The sequence below is a fragment of the Eucyclogobius newberryi genome, unplaced genomic scaffold (assembly GCF_026437365.1).
Source record: "Eucyclogobius newberryi isolate DKJ021-1_F unplaced genomic scaffold, fEucNew1.0.hap1 SCAF_41, whole genome shotgun sequence".
In the NCBI taxonomy this organism is placed as follows: Eukaryota; Metazoa; Chordata; class Actinopteri; order Gobiiformes; family Gobiidae; genus Eucyclogobius; species Eucyclogobius newberryi.
Window position 1 is genome coordinate 454,303 of NW_027316068.1, and position 20,357 is coordinate 474,659.

Here is a 20,357-nt window from a genome sequence, read left to right on the forward strand (position 1 = left end):
ATACATCGGCATTATGTCAAATAACATTATCTTGCAATTTTTCCTCAATATCCAGATTAACTGCAGTATATTGAGTGCGCAATAAATTGGCGAGAGTCGATTGATTGAAAGACTTCCAGTTTTTTTTATAGCTACATTGGTACAGGGGATTTAGCTCAAAGGTAGAAAGATTGATGCCCTCGCTCTCCATTAAACACAGTTGATTGGACAGGGGCTGAACTTTCGAATGTTGCTGGCTCGCTTTAAAAAAAAAAAGATGTTGCGGCTTGTCAAGTCGCAAATATTTTTTCGACTGGGCTGGATGTCTCTGTGGCGCAATTGGCCAGCGCGCTGGGCTGTTAACTGGGAGGTTGGTGGTTTGAGCCCACCCAGGGACGAGAAGCTATTTTGGAAGAGCTATCGCAGCCAAAATCCACGGGGTAACATTGTTTGCTGAATATCTACCTGAAACAGGTTGGAGTAACACTTTAGAGGCGCTGTGGCTTAGTTGGTCAAAGTGCCTGTCTAGCAAATCCCAGCAGTGCTTTCATGATAGCCTTTCAAGCAAATCAGTTGTTTACATGTACAGAAAAACATATCACCCGAAAGAGCTATTTTGCAATTAGAGATTGAACAGTATCCCTGAATAAACAGAGTAAATGCACTCTTTTCACTCCTTGTTTCTCAGTTTGATGGTAAGGAATGATTGATGTAGACCGTTTTCGGATGACTGTTTTCTTTTGTGAAAAAGGGGAATCAGACAAAAGTTGCAAAGGCATTCAAAGGCTGTGAGTTCGAGACCCACCAGAGTCACTGTTGTAACCCCTGTTATCTACATTGGTAAATAGGAAAGCCTGCTTGTGTTATTAACTGATGAAAGGAACTGCTAAACTTGGTTCAATTACCACAGAATCCCAGTGTGCTATAGGCTGGCCACTGCTTGGTAGGAGTTTCCCGTACGTGAGTGACTGTTCCTTCCTTCCTTCACGCCCCGCTCAACCTCGTCTTCTTCTAAAGAGCTTGGCGCTGTCCTCAGAAGCTTTGGTCTTACTCCGCACCTGAGTGGCCCCACCAAGGGCAAAGGGCACACTCTGGACCTGCTAATGACAAAGCGGGTTAACATTTCAAATTACAGTGTGGTAAATGTTACTTTGTCTGATGGTTTCTGTATTTCTCCAGGTGCAATGAGTTTGCAGTCTTCTTTGCAAGACTCAGTTCAGAACATTAAAAATACCATTATTTGCAGATAACAAGCACGCAGCCAGCTAGACAACTGGAGTTAACCCATTTTGCATTTTTGGCTGACAAAACTGTCCAAGAGATCACCACAAGTCTGAGTTCCACTACATGCTGCCTTTATGCATTGTCTACCAGATTTTTAAAGTCTACGGTGAGCAGTCTGTTGGCTCCAATCACTCAAAAAGTCAACATGTCGCTTGGATCTGGAATATTCCCAAGAGCCTTAAAACTGCGGTCATTAAGCCTCTCTTAAAGAAGAGCAGTCTTGATGCCACAGTGCTAAATAATTACCGGCCCATCTCAAACCTACTACTACTACTCAGTTGTCCATTATTTTATTTTTTTTATCTTTTATTATCAAAAACATCTTACAAGTATTTACATATATTTACATAATTGTACAGACAAACATCACACACAAGTGCAAGGGAATGGGATACACAAGGGCAGGGGGAGAAGAGACAAAAAATTACAGAAAATCAAACACACAATCATTCTTCAAACTTTCTTCAGTGATGGGGGGTGATGCCGTGGATGGGGGGGTGATGCCGGGGTCAGAAGATGATGTCCAGGTTTCCAGAGGGTATAAGGTGGATCAGGGTGTTGTGGGGGATGAGGTGGGTGATGAACCGGTGCTCTGCTGCCATGTGGAGGTGTCGGAGGTGTGCGGCCAAGAGTCCTTTGAAGATGGGCCAAGGTTCTGCTGTTTTATTGTCACGGAGATGGATGTTCCTGTTGAGATATAATGTATACCGGGCTATGGAGAGGGTTACAGTTGTCCATTCAGGCGTGCAAATTATTTACAATGACAGAAAATGCGCTGCTGTTACAAATTGGAATAAGAGATGGAAAAGTATCCCTGCACACACAGATTAACTGCACTCTTTTCACTTTTTGATTCTCAGTTTGTTGGCAAGGAATGACTGACGTAGACCCATTTTGGATGAAAACCGTGTTTTGCGTTTGTGGAAATGAGCATCACGCAAGGATGTATGGGCTCTGTGGCGCAATGGATAGCGCATTGGACTTCTAGGCATTAGTTGCAAGGGCTTTCAAAGGTTGTGGGTTGAGTCCCACTAGAGTCGCTAATGGTGAGAGAACATTTTTGTTTTTTACAATGGAACGTCTGCGCGCTTTACTATCTGATAAAAGGCACTGCTGAACGAGGTTTATTGCCAAGTGTGCTTGAAAAAGTAAGCAAATACATCGGCATTATGTCAAATAACATTATCTTGCAATTTTTCCTCAATATCCAGATTAACTGCAGTATATTGAGTGCGCAATAAATTGGCGAGAGTCGATTGATTGAAAGACTTCCAGTTTTTTTTATAGCTACATTGGTACAGGGGATTTAGCTCAAAGGTAGAAAGATTGATGCCCTCGCTCTCCATTAAACACAGTTGATTGGACAGGGGCTGAACTTTCGAATGTTGCTGGCTCGCTTTAAAAAAAAAAAGATGTTGCGGCTTGTCAAGTCGCAAATATTTTTTCGACTGGGCTGGATGTCTCTGTGGCGCAATTGGCCAGCGCGCTCGGCTGTTAACCGGGAGGTTGGTGGTTCGAGCCCACCCAGGGACGACAAGCTATTTTGGAAGAGCTATCGCAGGCAAAATCCACGAGGTAACATTGTTTGCTGAATATCTACCTGAAACAGGTTGGAGTAACATTTTAGAGGCGCTGTGGCTTAGTTGGTCAAAGTGCCTGTCTAGTAAATCCCAGCAGTGCCTTCATGATAGCCTTTCAAGCAAATCAGTTGTTTACATGTACAGAAAAACATATCACCTGAAAGAGCTATTTTGCAATTATAGATTGAACAGTATCCCTGAATAAACAGAGTAAATGCACTCTTTTCACTCCTTGTTTCTCAGTTTGATGGTAAGGAATGATTGATGTAGACCGTTTTCGGATGACTGTTTTGCTTTTGTGAAAAAGGGGAATCAGACAAAAGTTGCAAAGGCATTCAAAGGCTGTGAGTTCGAGACCCACCAGAGTCACTGTTGTAACCCCTGTTATCTACATTGGTAAATAGGAAAGCCTGCTTGTGTTATTAACTGATGAAAGGAACTGCTAAACTTGGTTCAATTACCACAGAATCCCAGTGTGCTATATGCTGGCCACTGCTTGGTAGGAGTTTCCCGTACGTGAGTGACTGTTCCTTCCTTCCTTCACGCCCCGCTCAACCTCGTCTTCTTCTAAAGAGCTTGGCGCTGTCCTCAGAAGCTTTGGTCTTACTCAGCACCTGAGTGGCCCCACCAAGGGCAAAGGGCACACTCTGGACCTGCTAATGACAAAGCGGGTTAACATTTCAAATTACAGTGTGGTAAATGTTACTTTGTCTGATGGTTTCTGTATTTCTCCAGGTGCAATGAGTTTGCAGTCTTCTTTGCAAGACTCAGTTCAGAACATTAAAAATACCATTATTTGCAGATAACAAGCACGCAGCCAGCTAGACAACTGGAGTTAACCCATTTTGCATTTTTGGCTGACAAAACTGTCCAAGAGATCACCACAAGTCTGAGTTCCACTACATGCTGCCTTTATGCATTGCCTACTAGATTTTTAAAGTCTACGGTGAGCAGTCTGTTGGCTCCACTCACTCAAAAAGTCAACATGTTGCTTCGATCTGGAATATTCCCAAGAGCCTTAAAACTGCGGTCATTAAGCCTCTCTTAAAGAAGAGCAGTCTTGATGCCACAGTGCTAAATAATTACCGGCCCATTTCAAACCTACTACTACTACTCAGTTGTCCATTATTTAATTTTTTTTATCTTTTATTATCAAAAACATCTTACAAGTATTTACATATATTTACATAATTGTACAGACAAACATCACACACAAGTGCAAGGGAATGGGATACACAAGGGCAGGGGGAGAAGAGACAAAAAATTACAGAAAATCAAACACACCATCATTCTCCAAACTTTCTTCAGTGATGGGGGTTGATGCCGTGGTTGGGGGAGGTGATGCCGGGGTCAGAAGATGATGTCCAGGTTTCCAGAGGGTATAAGGTGGATCAGGGTGTTGTGGGGGACGAGGTGGGTGATGAACCGGTGCTCTGCTGCCATGTGGAGGTGTCGGAGGTGTGCGGCCAAGAGTCCTTTGAAGATGGGCCAAGGTTCTGCTGTTTTATTGTCACGGAGATGGATGTTCCTGTTGAGATATAATGTATACCGGGCTATGGAGAGGGTTACAGTTGTCCATTCAGGCGTGCAAATTGTTTACAATGACAGAAAATGCGCTGCTGTTACAAATTGGAATAAGAGATGGAAAAGTATCCCTGCACACACAGATTAACTGCACTCTTTTCACTTTTTGATTCTCAGTTTGTTGGCAAGGAATGACTGACGTAGACCCATTTTGGATGAAAACCGTGTTTTGCGTTTGTGGAAATGAGCATCACGCAAGGACGTATGGGCTCTGTGGCGCAATGGATAGCGCATTGGACTTCTAGGCATTAGTTGCAAGGGCTTTCAAAAGTTGTGGGTTGGAGTCCCACCAGAGTCGCTAATGGTGAGAGAACATTTTTGTTTTTTACAATGGAACGTCTGCGCGCTTTACTATCTCATAAAAGGCACTGCTGAACAAGGTTTATTGCCAAGTGTGCTTGAAAAAGTAAGCAAATACATCTGCATCATGTCAAATAACATTATCTTGCAATTTTTCCTCAATATCCAGATTAACTGCAGTATATTGAGTGCGCAATAAATTGGCGAGAGTCGATTGATTGAAAGACTTCCAGTTTTTTTTATAGCTACATTGGTACAGGGGATTTAGCTCAAAGGTAGAAAGATTGATGCCCTCGCTCTCCATTAAACACAGTTGATTGGACAGGGGCTGAACTTTCGAATGTTGCTGGCTCGCTTTAAAAAAAAAAAGATGTTGCGGCTTGTCGAGTCGCAAATATTTTTTCGACTGGGCTGGATGTCTCTGTGGCGCAATTGGCCAGCGCGCTCGGCTGTTAACCGGGAGGTTGGTGGTTCGAGCCCACCCAGGGACGACAAGCTATTTTGGAAGAGCTATCGCAGGCAAAATCAACGAGGTAACATTGTTTGCTGAATATCTACCTGAAACAGGTTGGAGTAACATTTTAGAGGCGCTGTGGCTTAGTTGGTCAAAGTGCCTGTCTAGTAAATCCCAGCAGTGCCTTCATGATAGCCTTTCAAGCAAATCAGTTGTTTACATGTACAGAAAAACATATCACCCGAAAGAGCTATTTTGCAATTAGAGATTGAACAGTATCCCTGAATAAACAGAGTAAATGCACTCTTTTCACTCCTTGTTTCTCAGTTTGATGGTAAGGAATGATTGATGTAGACCGTTTTCGGATGACTGTTTTCTTTTGTGAAAAAGGGGAATCAGACAAAAGTTGCAAAGGCATTCAAAGGCTGTGAGTTCGAGACCCACCAGAGTCACTGTTGTAACCCCTGTTATCTACATTGGTAAATAGGAAAGCCTGCTTGTGTTATTAACTGATGAAAGGAACTGCTAAACTTGGTTCAATTACCACAGAATCCCAGTGTGCTATAGGCTGGCCACTGCTTGGTAGGAGTTTCCCGTACGTGAGTGACTGTTCCTTCCTTCCTTCACGCCCCGCTCAACCTCGTCTTCTTCTAAAGAGCTTGGCGCTGTCCTCAGAAGCTTTGGTCTTACTCCGCACCTGAGTGGCCCCACCAAGGGCAAAGGGCACACTCTGGACCTGTTAATGACAAAGCGGGTTAACATTTCAAATAACAGTGTGGTAAATGTTACTCTGTCTGATGGTTTCTGTATTTCTCCAGGTGCAATGAGTTTGCAGTCTTCTTTGCAAGACTCAGTTCAGAACATTAAAAATACCATTATTTGCAGATAACAAGCACGCAGCCAGCTAGACAACTGGAGTTAACCCATTTTGCATTTTTGGCTGACAAAACTGTCCAAGAGATCACCACAAGTCTGAGTTCCACTACATGCTGCCTTTATGCATTGTCTACCAGATTTTTAAAGTCTACGGTGAGCAGTCTGTTGGCTCCAATCACTCAAAAAGTCAACATGTCGCTTGGATCTGGAATATTCCCAAGAGCCTTAAAACTGCGGTCATTAAGCCTCTCTTAAAGAAGAGCAGTCTTGATGCCACAGTGCTAAATAATTACCGGCCCATCTCAAACCTACTACTACTACTCAGTTGTCCATTATTTTATTTTTTTTATCTTTTATTATCAAAAACATCTTACAAGTATTTACATATATTTACATAATTGTACAGACAAACATCACACACAAGTGCAAGGGAATGGGATACACAAGGGCAGGGGGAGAAGAGACAAAAAATTACAGAAAATCAAACACACAATCATTCTTCAAACTTTCTTCAGTGATGGGGGGTGATGCCGTGGATGGGGGGGTGATGCCGGGGTCAGAAGATGATGTCCAGGTTTCCAGAGGGTATAAGGTGGATCAGGGTGTTGTGGGGGATGAGGTGGGTGATGAACCGGTGCTCTGCTGCCATGTGGAGGTGTCGGAGGTGTGCGGCCAAGAGTCCTTTGAAGATGGGCCAAGGTTCTGCTGTTTTATTGTCACGGAGATGGATGTTCCTGTTGAGATATAATGTATACCGGGCTATGGAGAGGGTTACAGTTGTCCATTCAGGCGTGCAAATTATTTACAATGACAGAAAATGCGCTGCTGTTACAAATTGGAATAAGAGATGGAAAAGTATCCCTGCACACACAGATTAACTGCACTCTTTTCACTTTTTGATTCTCAGTTTGTTGGCAAGGAATGACTGACGTAGACCCATTTTGGATGAAAACCGTGTTTTGCGTTTGTGGAAATGAGCATCACGCAAGGATGTATGGGCTCTGTGGCGCAATGGATAGCGCATTGGACTTCTAGGCATTAGTTGCAAGGGCTTTCAAAGGTTGTGGGTTGAGTCCCACTAGAGTCGCTAATGGTGAGAGAACATTTTTGTTTTTTACAATGGAACGTCTGCGCGCTTTACTATCTGATAAAAGGCACTGCTGAACGAGGTTTATTGCCAAGTGTGCTTGAAAAAGTAAGCAAATACATCGGCATTATGTCAAATAACATTATCTTGCAATTTTTCCTCAATATCCAGATTAACTGCAGTATATTGAGTGCGCAATAAATTGGCGAGAGTCGATTGATTGAAAGACTTCCAGTTTTTTTTATAGCTACATTGGTACAGGGGATTTAGCTCAAAGGTAGAAAGATTGATGCCCTCGCTCTCCATTAAACACAGTTGATTGGACAGGGGCTGAACTTTCGAATGTTGCTGGCTCGCTTTAAAAAAAAAAAGATGTTGCGGCTTGTCAAGTCGCAAATATTTTTTCGACTGGGCTGGATGTCTCTGTGGCGCAATTGGCCAGCGCGCTCGGCTGTTAACCGGGAGGTTGGTGGTTCGAGCCCACCCAGGGACGACAAGCTATTTTGGAAGAGCTATCGCAGGCAAAATCCACGAGGTAACATTGTTTGCTGAATATCTACCTGAAACAGGTTGGAGTAACATTTTAGAGGCGCTGTGGCTTAGTTGGTCAAAGTGCCTGTCTAGTAAATCCCAGCAGTGCCTTCATGATAGCCTTTCAAGCAAATCAGTTGTTTACATGTACAGAAAAACATATCACCTGAAAGAGCTATTTTGCAATTATAGATTGAACAGTATCCCTGAATAAACAGAGTAAATGCACTCTTTTCACTCCTTGTTTCTCAGTTTGATGGTAAGGAATGATTGATGTAGACCGTTTTCGGATGACTGTTTTGCTTTTGTGAAAAAGGGGAATCAGACAAAAGTTGCAAAGGCATTCAAAGGCTGTGAGTTCGAGACCCACCAGAGTCACTGTTGTAACCCCTGTTATCTACATTGGTAAATAGGAAAGCCTGCTTGTGTTATTAACTGATGAAAGGAACTGCTAAACTTGGTTCAATTACCACAGAATCCCAGTGTGCTATATGCTGGCCACTGCTTGGTAGGAGTTTCCCGTACGTGAGTGACTGTTCCTTCCTTCCTTCACGCCCCGCTCAACCTCGTCTTCTTCTAAAGAGCTTGGCGCTGTCCTCAGAAGCTTTGGTCTTACTCAGCACCTGAGTGGCCCCACCAAGGGCAAAGGGCACACTCTGGACCTGCTAATGACAAAGCGGGTTAACATTTCAAATTACAGTGTGGTAAATGTTACTTTGTCTGATGGTTTCTGTATTTCTCCAGGTGCAATGAGTTTGCAGTCTTCTTTGCAAGACTCAGTTCAGAACATTAAAAATACCATTATTTGCAGATAACAAGCACGCAGCCAGCTAGACAACTGGAGTTAACCCATTTTGCATTTTTGGCTGACAAAACTGTCCAAGAGATCACCACAAGTCTGAGTTCCACTACATGCTGCCTTTATGCATTGCCTACTAGATTTTTAAAGTCTACGGTGAGCAGTCTGTTGGCTCCACTCACTCAAAAAGTCAACATGTTGCTTGGATCTGGAATATTCCCAAGAGCCTTAAAACTGCGGTCATTAAGCCTCTCTTAAAGAAGAGCAGTCTTGATGCCACAGTGCTAAATAATTACCGGCCCATTTCAAACCTACTACTACTACTCAGTTGTCCATTATTTTAATTTTTTTTTTATCTTTTATTATCAAAAACATCTTACAAGTATTTACATATATTTACATAATTGTACAGACAAACATCACACACAAGTGCAAGGGAATGGGATACACAAGGGCAGGGGGAGAAGAGACAAAAAATTACAGAAAATCAAACACACCATCATTCTCCAAACTTTCTTCAGTGATGGGGGTTGATGCCGTGGTTGGGGGAGGTGATGCCGGGGTCAGAAGATGATGTCCAGGTTTCCAGAGGGTATAAGGTGGATCAGGGTGTTGTGGGGGACGAGGTGGGTGATGAACCGGTGCTCTGCTGCCATGTGGAGGTGTCGGAGGTGTGCGGCCAAGAGTCCTTTGAAGATGGGCCAAGGTTCTGCTGTTTTATTGTCACGGAGATGGATGTTCCTGTTGAGATATAATGTATACCGGGCTATGGAGAGGGTTACAGTTGTCCATTCAGGCGTGCAAATTGTTTACAATGACAGAAAATGCGCTGCTGTTACAAATTGGAATAAGAGATGGAAAAGTATCCCTGCACACACAGATTAACTGCACTCTTTTCACTTTTTGATTCTCAGTTTGTTGGCAAGGAATGACTGACGTAGACCCATTTTGGATGAAAACCGTGTTTTGCGTTTGTGGAAATGAGCATCACGCAAGGACGTATGGGCTCTGTGGCGCAATGGATAGCGCATTGGACTTCTAGGCATTAGTTGCAAGGGCTTTCAAAGGTTGTGGGTTGGAGTCCCACCAGAGTCGCTAATGGTGAGAGAACATTTTTGTTTTTTACAATGGAACGTCTGCGCGCTTTACTATCTCATAAAAGGCACTGCTGAACAAGGTTTATTGCCAAGTGTGCTTGAAAAAGTAAGCAAATACATCTGCATCATGTCAAATAACATTATCTTGCAATTTTTCCTCAATATCCAGATTAACTGCAGTATATTGAGTGCGCAATAAATTGGCGAGAGTCGATTGATTGAAAGACTTCCAGTTTTTTTTATAGCTACATTGGTACAGGGGATTTAGCTCAAAGGTAGAAAGATTGATGCCCTCGCTCTCCATTAAACACAGTTGATTGGACAGGGGCTGAACTTTCGAATGTTGCTGGCTCGCTTTAAAAAAAAAAAGATGTTGCGGCTTGTCGAGTCGCAAATATTTTTTCGACTGGGCTGGATGTCTCTGTGGCGCAATTGGCCAGCGCGCTCGGCTGTTAACCGGGAGGTTGGTGGTTCGAGCCCACCCAGGGACGACAAGCTATTTTGGAAGAGCTATCGCAGGCAAAATCCACGAGGTAACATTGTTTGCTGAATATCTACCTGAAACAGGTTGGAGTAACATTTTAGAGGCGCTGTGGCTTAGTTGGTCAAAGTGCCTGTCTAGTAAATCCCAGCAGTGCCTTCATGATAGCCTTTCAAGCAAATCAGTTGTTTACATGTACAGAAAAACATATCACCCGAAAGAGCTATTTTGCAATTATAGATTGAACAGTATCCCTGAATAAACAGAGTAAATGCACTCTTTTCACTCCTTGTTTCTCAGTTTGATGGTAAGGAATGATTGATGTAGACCGTTTTCGGATGACTGTTTTCTTTTGTGAAAAAGGGGAATCAGACAAAAGTTGCAAAGGCATTCAAAGGCTGTGAGTTCGAGACCCACCAGAGTCACTGTTGTAACCCCTGTTATCTACATTGGTAAATAGGAAAGCCTGCTTGTGTTATTAACTGATGAAAGGAACTGCTAAACTTGGTTCAATTACCACAGAATCCCAGTGTGCTATAGGCTGGCCACTGCTTGGTAGGAGTTTCCCGTACGTGAGTGACTGTTCCTTCCTTCCTTCACGCCCCGCTCAACCTCGTCTTCTTCTAAAGAGCTTGGCGCTGTCCTCAGAAGCTTTGGTCTTACTCCGCACCTGAGTGGCCCCACCAAGGGCAAAGGGCACACTCTGGACCTGCTAATGACAAAGCGGGTTAACATTTCAAATTACAGTGTGGTAAATGTTACTTTGTCTGATGGTTTCTGTATTTCTCCAGGTGCAATGAGTTTGCAGTCTTCTTTGCAAGACTCAGTTCAGAACATTAAAAATACCATTATTTGCAGATAACAAGCACGCAGCCAGCTAGACAACTGGAGTTAACCCATTTTGCATTTTTGGCTGACAAAACTGTCCAAGAGATCACCACAAGTCTGAGTTCCACTACATGCTGCCTTTATGCATTGTCTACCAGATTTTTAAAGTCTACGGTGAGCAGTCTGTTGGCTCCAATCACTCAAAAAGTCAACATGTCGCTTGGATCTGGAATATTCCCAAGAGCCTTAAAACTGCGGTCATTAAGCCTCTCTTAAAGAAGAGCAGTCTTGATGCCACAGTGCTAAATAATTACCGGCCCATTTCAAACCTACTACTACTACTCAGTTGTCCATTATTTTAATTTTTTTTTTATCTTTTATTATCAAAAACATCTTACAAGTATTTACATATATTTACATAATTGTACAGACAAACATCACACACAAGTGCAAGGGAATGGGATACACAAGGGCAGGGGGAGAAGAGACAAAAAATTACAGAAAATCAAACACACCATCATTCTCCAAACTTTCTTCAGTGATGGGGGTTGATGCCGTGGTTGGGGGAGGTGATGCCGGGGTCAGAAGATGATGTCCAGGTTTCCAGAGGGTATAAGGTGGATCAGGGTGTTGTGGGGGACGAGGTGGGTGATGAACCGGTGCTCTGCTGCCATGTGGAGGTGTCGGAGGTGTGCGGCCAAGAGTCCTTTGAAGATGGGCCAAGGTTCTGCTGTTTTATTGTCACGGAGATGGATGTTCCTGTTGAGATATAATGTATACCGGGCTATGGAGAGGGTTACAGTTGTCCATTCAGGCGTGCAAATTATTTACAATGACAGAAAATGCGCTGCTGTTACAAATTGGAATAAGAGATGGAAAAGTATCCCTGCACACACAGATTAACTGCACTCTTTTCACTTTTTGATTCTCAGTTTGTTGGCAAGGAATGACTGACGTAGACCCATTTTGGATGAAAACCGTGTTTTGCGTTTGTGGAAATGAGCATCACGCAAAGATGTATGGGCTCTGTGGCGCAATGGATAGCGCATTGGACTTCTAGGCATTAGTTGCAAGGGCTTTCAAAGGTTGTGGGTTGAGTCCCACTAGAGTCGCTAATGGTGAGAGAACATTTTTGTTTTTTACAATGGAACGTCTGCGCGCTTTACTATCTGATAAAAGGCACTGCTGAACGAGGTTTATTGCCAAGTGTGCTTGAAAAAGTAAGCAAATACATCGGCATTATGTCAAATAACATTATCTTGCAATTTTTCCTCAATATCCAGATTAACTGCAGTATATTGAGTGCGCAATAAATTGGCGAGAGTCGATTGATTGAAAGACTTCCAGTTTTTTTTATAGCTACATTGGTACAGGGGATTTAGCTCAAAGGTAGAAAGATTGATGCCCTCGCTCTCCATTAAACACAGTTGATTGGACAGGGGCTGAACTTTCGAATGTTGCTGGCTCGCTTTAAAAAAAAAAAGATGTTGCGGCTTGTCAAGTCGCAAATATTTTTTCAACTGGGCTGGATGTCTCTGTGGCGCAATTGGCCAGCGCGCTGGGCTGTTAACTGGGAGGTTGGTGGTTTGAGCCCACCCAGGGACGAGAAGCTATTTTGGAAGAGCTATCGCAGCCAAAATCCACGGGGTAACATTGTTTGCTGAATATCTACCTGAAACAGGTTGGAGTAACACTTTAGAGGCGCTGTGGCTTAGTTGGTCAAAGTGCCTGTCTAGCAAATCCCAGCAGTGCTTTCATGATAGCCTTTCAAGCAAATCAGTTGTTTACATGTACAGAAAAACATATCACCCGAAAGAGCTATTTTGCAATTAGAGATTGAACAGTATCCCTGAATAAACAGAGTAAATGCACTCTTTTCACTCCTTGTTTCTCAGTTTGATGGTAAGGAATGATTGATGTAGACCGTTTTCTGATGACTGTTTTCTTTTGTGAAAAAGGGGAATCAGACAAAAGTTGCAAAGGCATTCAAAGGCTGTGAGTTCGAGACCCACCAGAGTCACTGTTGTAACCCCTGTTATCTACATTGGTAAATAGGAAAGCCTGCTTGTGTTATTAACTGATGAAAGGAACTGCTAAACTTGGTTCAATTACCACAGAATCCCAGTGTGCTATAGGCTGGCCACTGCTTGGTAGGAGTTTCCCGTACGTGAGTGACTGTTCCTTCCTTCCTTCACGCCCCGCTCAACCTCGTCTTCTTCTAAAGAGCTTGGCGCTGTCCTCAGAAGCTTTGGTCTTACTCCGCACCTTAGTGGCCCCACCAAGGGCAAAGGGCACACTCTGGACCTGCTAATGACAAAGCGGGTTAACATTTCAAATTACAGTGTGGTAAATGTTACTTTGTCTGATGGTTTCTGTATTTCTCCAGGTGCAATGAGTTTGCAGTCTTCTTTGCAAGACTCAGTTCAGAACATTAAAAATACCATTATTTGCAGATAACAAGCACGCAGCCAGCTAGACAACTGGAGTTAACCCATTTTGCATTTTTGGCTGACAAAACTGTCCAAGAGATCACCACAAGTCTGAGTTCCACTACATGCTGCCTTTATGCATTGTCTACCAGATTTTTAAAGTCTACGGTGAGCAGTCTGTTGGCTCCAATCACTCAAAAAGTCAACATGTCGCTTGGATCTGGAATATTCCCAAGAGCCTTAAAACTGCGGTCATTAAGCCTCTCTTAAAGAAGAGCAGTCTTGATGCCACAGTGCTAAATAATTACCGGCCCATCTCAAACCTACTACTACTACTCAGTTGTCCATTATTTTATTTTTTTTATCTTTTATTATCAAAAACATCTTACAAGTATTTACATATATTTACATAATTGTACAGACAAACATCACACACAAGTGCAAGGGAATGGGATACACAAGGGCAGGGGGAGAAGAGACAAAAAATTACAGAAAATCAAACACACAATCGTTCTTCAAACTTTCTTCAGTGATGGGGGGTGATGCCGTGGATGGGGGGGTGATGCCGGGGTCAGAAGATGATGTCCAGGTTTCCAGAGGGTATAAGGTGGATCAGGGTGTTGTGGGGGATGAGGTGGGTGATGAACCGGTGCTCTGCTGCCATGTGGAGGTGTCGGAGGTGTGCGGCCAAGAGTCCTTTGAAGATGGGCCAAGGTTCTGCTGTTTTATTGTCACGGAGATGGATGTTCCTGTTGAGATATAATGTATACCGGGCTATGGAGAGGGTTACAGTTGTCCATTCAGGCGTGCAAATTGTTTACAATGACAGAAAATGCGCTGCTGTTACAAATTGGAATAAGAGATGGAAAAGTATCCCTGCACACACAGATTAACTGCACTCTTTTCACTTTTTGATTCTCAGTTTGTTGGCAAGGAATGACTGACGTAGACCCATTTTGGATGAAAACCGTGTTTTGCGTTTGTGGAAATGAGCATCACGCAAGGACGTATGGGCTCTGTGGCGCAATGGATAGCGCATTGGACTTCTAGGCATTAGTTGCAAGGGCTTTCAAAGGTTGTGGGTTGGAGTCCCACCAGAGTCGCTAATGGTGAGAGAAAATTTTTGTTTTTTACAATGGAACGTCTGCGCGCTTTACTATCTCATAAAAGGCACTGCTGAACAAGGTTTATTGCCAAGTGTGCTTGAAAAAGTAAGCAAATACATCTGCATCATGTCAAATAACATTATCTTGCAATTTTTCCTCAATATCCAGATTAACTGCAGTATATTGAGTGCGCAATAAATTGGCGAGAGTCGATTGATTGAAAGACTTCCAGTTTTTTTTATAGTTACATTGGTACAGGGGATTTAGCTCAAAGGTAGAAAGATTGATGCCCTCGCTCTCCATTAAACACCGTTGATTGGACAGGGGCTGAACTTTCGAATGTTGCTGGCTCGCTTTAAAAAAAAAAAGATGTTGCGGCTTGTCGAGTCGCAAATATTTTTTCGACTGGGCTGGATGTCTCTGTGGCGCAATTGGCCAGCGCGCTCGGCTGTTAACCGGGAGGTTGGTGGTTTGAGCCCACCCAGGGACGACAAGCTATTTTGGAAGAGCTATCGCAGGCAAAATCCACGAGGTAACATTGTTTGCTGAATATCTACCTGAAACAGGTTGGAGTAACATTTTAGAGGCGCTGTGGCTTAGTTGGTCAAAGTGCCTGTCTAGTAAATCCCAGCAGTGCCTTCATGATAGCCTTTCAAGCAAATCAGTTGTTTACATGTACAGAAAAACATATCACCCGAAAGAGCTATTTTGCAATTAGAGATTGAACAGTATCCCTGAATAAACAGAGTAAATGCACTCTTTTCACTCCTTGTTTCTCAGTTTGATGGTAAGGAATGATTGATGTAGACCGTTTTCGGATGACTGTTTTCTTTTGTGAAAAAGGGGAATCAGACAAAAGTTGCAAAGGCATTCAAAGGCTGTGAGTTCGAGACCCACCAGAGTCACTGTTGTAACCCCTGTTATCTACATTGGTAAATAGGAAAGCCTGCTTGTGTTATTAACTGATGAAAGGAACTGCTAAACTTGGTTCAATTACCACAGAATCCCAGTGTGCTATAGGCTGGCCACTGCTTGGTAGGAGTTTCCCGTACGTGAGTGACTGTTCCTTCCTTCCTTCACGCCCCGCTCAACCTCGTCTTCTTCTAAAGAGCTTGGCGCTGTCCTCAGAAGCTTTGGTCTTACTCCGCACCTGAGTGGCCCCACCAAGGGCAAAGGGCACACTCTGGACCTGCTAATGACAAAGCGGGTTAACATTTCAAATTACAGTGTGGTAAATGTTACTTTGTCTGATGGTTTCTGTATTTCTCCAGGTGCAATGAGTTTGCAGTCTTCTTTGCAAGACTCAGTTCAGAACATTAAAAATACCATTATTTGCAGATAACAAGCACGCAGCCAGCTAGACAACTGGAGTTAACCCATTTTGCATTTTTGGCTGACAAAACTGTCCAAGAGATCACCACAAGTCTGAGTTCCACTACATGCTGCCTTTATGCATTGTCTACCAGATTTTTAAAGTCTACGGTGAGCAGTCTGTTGGCTCCAATCACTCAAAAAGTCAACATGTCGCTTGGATCTGGAATATTCCCAAGAGCCTTAAAACTGCGGTCATTAAGCCTCTCTTAAAGAAGAGCAGTCTTGATGCCACAGTGCTAAATAATTACCGGCCCATCTCAAACCTACTACTACTACTCAGTTGTCCATTATTTTATTTTTTTTATCTTTTATTATCAAAAACATCTTACAAGTATTTACATATATTTACATAATTGTACAGACAAACATCACACACAAGTGCAAGGGAATGGGATACACAAGGGCAGGGGGAGAAGAGACAAAAAATTACAGAAAATCAAACACACAATCATTCTTCAAACTTTCTTCAGTGATGGGGGGTGATGCCGTGGATGGGGGGGTGATGCCGGGGTCAGAAGATGATGTCCAGGTTTCCAGAGGGTATAAGGTGGATCAGGGTGTTGTGGGGGATGATGTGGGTGATGAACCGGTGCTCTGCTGCCATGTGGAGGTGTCGGAGGTGTGCGGCCAAGAGTCCTTTGAAGATGGGCCAAGGTTCTGCTGTTTTATTGTCACGGAGATGGATGTTCCTGTTGAGATATAATGTATACCGGGCTATGGAGAGGGTTACAGTTGTCCATTCAGGCGTGCAAATTATTTACAATGACAGAAAATGCGCTGCTGTTACAAATTGGAATAAGAGATGGAAAAGTATCCCTGCACACACAGATTAACTGCACTCTTTTCACTTTTTGATTCTCAGTTTGTTGGCAAGGAATGACTGACGTAGACCCATTTTGGATGAAAACCGTGTTTTGCGTTTGTGGAAATGAGCATCACGCAAGGATGTATGGGCTCTGTGGCGCAATGGATAGCGCATTGGACTTCTTGGCATTAGTTGCAAGGGCTTTCAAAGGTTGTGGGTTGAGTCCCACTAGAGTCGCTAATGGTGAGAGAACATTTTTGTTTTTTACAATGGAACGTCTGCGCGCTTTACTATCTGATAAAAGGCACTGCTGAACGAGGTTTATTGCCAAGTGTGCTTGAAAAAGTAAGCAAATACATCGGCATTATGTCAAATAACATTATCTTGCAATTTTTCCTCAATATCCAGATTAACTGCAGTATATTGAGTGCGCAATAAATTGGCGAGAGTCGATTGATTGAAAGACTTCCAGTTTTTTTTATAGCTACATTGGTACAGGGGATTTAGCTCAAAGGTAGAAAGATTGATGCCCTCGCTCTCCATTAAACACAGTTGATTGGACAGGGGCTGAACTTTCGAATGTTGCTGGCTCGCTTTAAAAAAAAAAAGATGTTGCGGCTTGTCAAGTCGCAAATATTTTTTCGACTGGGCTGGATGTCTCTGTGGCGCAATTGGCCAGCGCGCTCGGCTGTTAACCGGGAGGTTGGTGGTTCGAGCCCACCCAGGGACGACAAGCTATTTTGGAAGAGCTATCGCAGGCAAAATCCACGAGGTAACATTGTTTGCTGAATATCTACCTGAAACAGGTTGGAGTAACATTTTAGAGGCGCTGTGGCTTAGTTGGTCAAAGTGCCTGTCTAGTAAATCCCAGCAGTGCCTTCATGATAGCCTTTCAAGCAAATCAGTTGTTTACATGTACAGAAAAACATATCACCTGAAAGAGCTATTTTGCAATTATAGATTGAACAGTATCCCTGAATAAACAGAGTAAATGCACTCTTTTCACTCCTTGTTTCTCAGTTTGATGGTAAGGAATGATTGATGTAGACCGTTTTCGGATGACTGTTTTGCTTTTGTGAAAAAGGGGAATCAGACAAAAGTTGCAAAGGCATTCAAAGGCTGTGAGTTCGAGACCCACCAGAGTCACTGTTGTAACCCCTGTTATCTACATTGGTAAATAGGAAAGCCTGCTTGTGTTATTAACTGATGAAAGGAACTGCTAAACTTGGTTCAATTACCACAGAATCCCAGTGTGCTATATGCTGGCCACTGCTTGGTAGGAGTTTCCCGTACGTGAGTGACTGTTCCTTCCTTCCTTCACGCCCCGCTCAACCTCGTCTTCTTCTAAAGAGCTTGGCGCTGTCCTCAGAAGCTTTGGTCTTACTCAGCACCTGAGTGGCCCCACCAAGGGCAAAGGGCACACTCTGGACCTGCTAATGACAAAGCGGGTTAACATTTCAAATTACAGTGTGGTAAATGTTACTTTGTCTGATGGTTTCTGTATTTCTCCAGGTGCAATGAGTTTGCAGTCTTCTTTGCAAGACTCAGTTCAGAACATTAAAAATACCATTATTTGCAGATAACAAGCACGCAGCCAGCTAGACAACTGGAGTTAACCCATTTTGCATTTTTGGCTGACAAAACTGTCCAAGAGATCACCACAAGTCTGAGTTCCACTACATGCTGCCTTTATGCATTGCCTACTAGATTTTTAAAGTCTACGGTGAGCAGTCTGTTGGCTCCACTCACTCAAAAAGTCAACATGTTGCTTCGATCTGGAATATTCCCAAGAGCCTTAAAACTGCGGTCATTAAGCCTCTCTTAAAGAAGAGCAGTCTTGATGCCACAGTGCTAAATAATTACCGGCCCATTTCAAACCTACTACTACTACTCAGTTGTCCATTATTTTAATTTTTTTTTTATCTTTTATTATCAAAAACATCTTACAAGTATTTACATATATTTACATAATTGTACAGACAAACATCACACACAAGTGCAAGGGAATGGGATACACAAGGGCAGGGGGAGAAGAGACAAAAAATTACAGAAAATCAAACACACCATCATTCTACAAACTTTCTTCAGTGATGGGGGTTGATGCCGTGGTTGGGGGAGGTGATGCCGGGGTCAGAAGATGATGTCCAGGTTTCCAGAGGGTATAAGGTGGATCAGGGTGTTGTGGGGGACGAGGTGGGTGATGAACCGGTGCTCTGCTGCCATGTGGAGGTGTCGGAGGTGTGCGGCCAAGAGTCCTTTGAAGATGGGCCAAGGTTCTGCTGTTTTATTGTCACGGAGATGGATGTTCCTGTTGAGATATAATGTATACCGGGCTATGGAGAGGGTTACAGTTGTCCATTCAGGCGTGCAAATTGTTTACAATGACAGAAAATGCGCTGCTGTTACAAATTGGAATAAGAGATGGAAAAGTATCCCTGCACACACAGATTAACTGCACTCTTTTCACTTTTTGATTCTCAGTTTGTTGGCAAGGAATGACTGACGTAGACCCATTTTGGATGAAAACCGTGTTTTGCGTTTGTGGAAATGAGCATCACGCAAGGACGTATAGGCTCTGTGGCGCAATGGATAGCGCATTGGACTTCTAGGCATTAGTTGCAAGGGCTTTCAAAGGTTGTGGGTTGGAGTCCCACCAGAGTCGCTAATGGTGAGAGAACATTTTTGTTTTTTACAATGGAACGTCTGCGCGCTTTACTATCTCATAAAAGGCACTGCTGAACAAGGTTTATTGCCAAGTGTGCTTGAAAAAGTAAGCAAATACATCTGCATCATGTCAAATAACATTATCTTGCAATTTTTCCTCAATATCCAGATTAACTGCAGTATATTGAGTGCGCAATAAATTGGCGAGAGTCGATTGATTGAAAGACTTCCAGTTTTTTTTATAGCTACATTGGTACAGGGGATTTAGCTCAAAGGTAGAAAGATTGATGCCCTCGCTCTCCATTAAACACCGTTGATTGGACAGGGGCTGAACTTTCGAATGTTGCTGGCTCGCTTTAAAAAAAAAAAGATGTTGCGGCTTGTCGAGTCGCAAATATTTTTTCGACTGGGCTGGATGTCTCTGTGGCGCAATTGGCCAGCGCGCTCGGCTGTTAACCGGGAGGTTGGTGGTTCGAGCCCACCCAGGGACGACAAGCTATTTTGGAAGAGCTATCGCAGGCAAAATCCACGAGGTAACATTGTTTGCTGAATATCTACCTGAAACAGGTTGGAGTAACATTTTAGAGGCGCTGTGGCTTAGTTGGTCAAAGTGCCTGTCTAGTAAATCCCAGCAGTGCCTTCATGATAGCCTTTCAAGCAAATCAGTTGTTTACATGTACAGAAAAACATATCACCCGAAAGAGCTATTTTGCAATTAGAGATTGAACAGTATCCCTGAATAAACAGAGTAAATGCACTCTTTTCACTCCTTGTTTCTCAGTTTGATGGTAAGGAATGATTGATGTAGACCGTTTTCGGATGACTGTTTTCTTTTGTGAAAAAGGGGAATCAGACAAAAGTTGCAAAGGCATTCAAAGGCTGTGAGTTCGAGACCCACCAGAGTCACTGTTGTAACCCCTGTTATCTACATTGGTAAATAGGAAAGCCTGCTTGTGTTATTAACTGATGAAAGGAACTGCTAAACTTGGTTCAATTACCACAGAATCCCAGTGTGCTATAGGCTGGCCACTGCTTGGTAGGAGTTTCCCGTACGTGAGTGACTGTTCCTTCCTTCCTTCACGCCCCGCTCAACCTCGTC

The 20,357-nt window shown here is 43.2% G+C and overlaps 9 non-coding genes across 9 annotated transcripts; all 9 read left to right on the top strand.

Annotated features, from left to right (window-relative positions):
- Nucleotides 1–2,722: 2,722 nt before the first annotated feature.
- On the top strand, nt 2,723–2,796 carry trnan-guu (transfer RNA asparagine (anticodon GUU)). The gene has a single exon. It is a non-coding gene; the product is annotated as a tRNA-Asn (tRNA).
- A 2,348-nt stretch (nt 2,797–5,144) lies between these two features.
- Nucleotides 5,145–5,218, top strand: trnan-guu (transfer RNA asparagine (anticodon GUU)). The gene has a single exon. It is a non-coding gene; the product is annotated as a tRNA-Asn (tRNA).
- Nucleotides 5,219–7,563: 2,345 nt separating this feature from the next.
- On the top strand, nt 7,564–7,637 carry trnan-guu (transfer RNA asparagine (anticodon GUU)). The gene has a single exon. It is a non-coding gene; the product is annotated as a tRNA-Asn (tRNA).
- Nucleotides 7,638–9,478: 1,841 nt separating this feature from the next.
- trnar-ucu (transfer RNA arginine (anticodon UCU)) lies at nt 9,479–9,569 on the top strand. Its single transcript is given in 2 exon segments — nt 9,479–9,515; nt 9,534–9,569. It is a non-coding gene; the product is annotated as a tRNA-Arg (tRNA).
- A 419-nt stretch (nt 9,570–9,988) lies between these two features.
- On the top strand, nt 9,989–10,062 carry trnan-guu (transfer RNA asparagine (anticodon GUU)). Its single transcript has one exon. It is a non-coding gene; the product is annotated as a tRNA-Asn (tRNA).
- A 4,259-nt stretch (nt 10,063–14,321) lies between these two features.
- trnar-ucu (transfer RNA arginine (anticodon UCU)) lies at nt 14,322–14,412 on the top strand. Its single transcript is given in 2 exon segments — nt 14,322–14,358; nt 14,377–14,412. It is a non-coding gene; the product is annotated as a tRNA-Arg (tRNA).
- Nucleotides 14,413–17,250: 2,838 nt separating this feature from the next.
- On the top strand, nt 17,251–17,324 carry trnan-guu (transfer RNA asparagine (anticodon GUU)). Its single transcript has one exon. It is a non-coding gene; the product is annotated as a tRNA-Asn (tRNA).
- A 1,841-nt stretch (nt 17,325–19,165) lies between these two features.
- Nucleotides 19,166–19,256, top strand: trnar-ucu (transfer RNA arginine (anticodon UCU)). Its single transcript is given in 2 exon segments — nt 19,166–19,202; nt 19,221–19,256. It is a non-coding gene; the product is annotated as a tRNA-Arg (tRNA).
- A 419-nt stretch (nt 19,257–19,675) lies between these two features.
- trnan-guu (transfer RNA asparagine (anticodon GUU)) lies at nt 19,676–19,749 on the top strand. The gene has a single exon. It is a non-coding gene; the product is annotated as a tRNA-Asn (tRNA).
- The last annotated feature ends 608 nt before the right edge of the window (nt 19,750–20,357 follow it).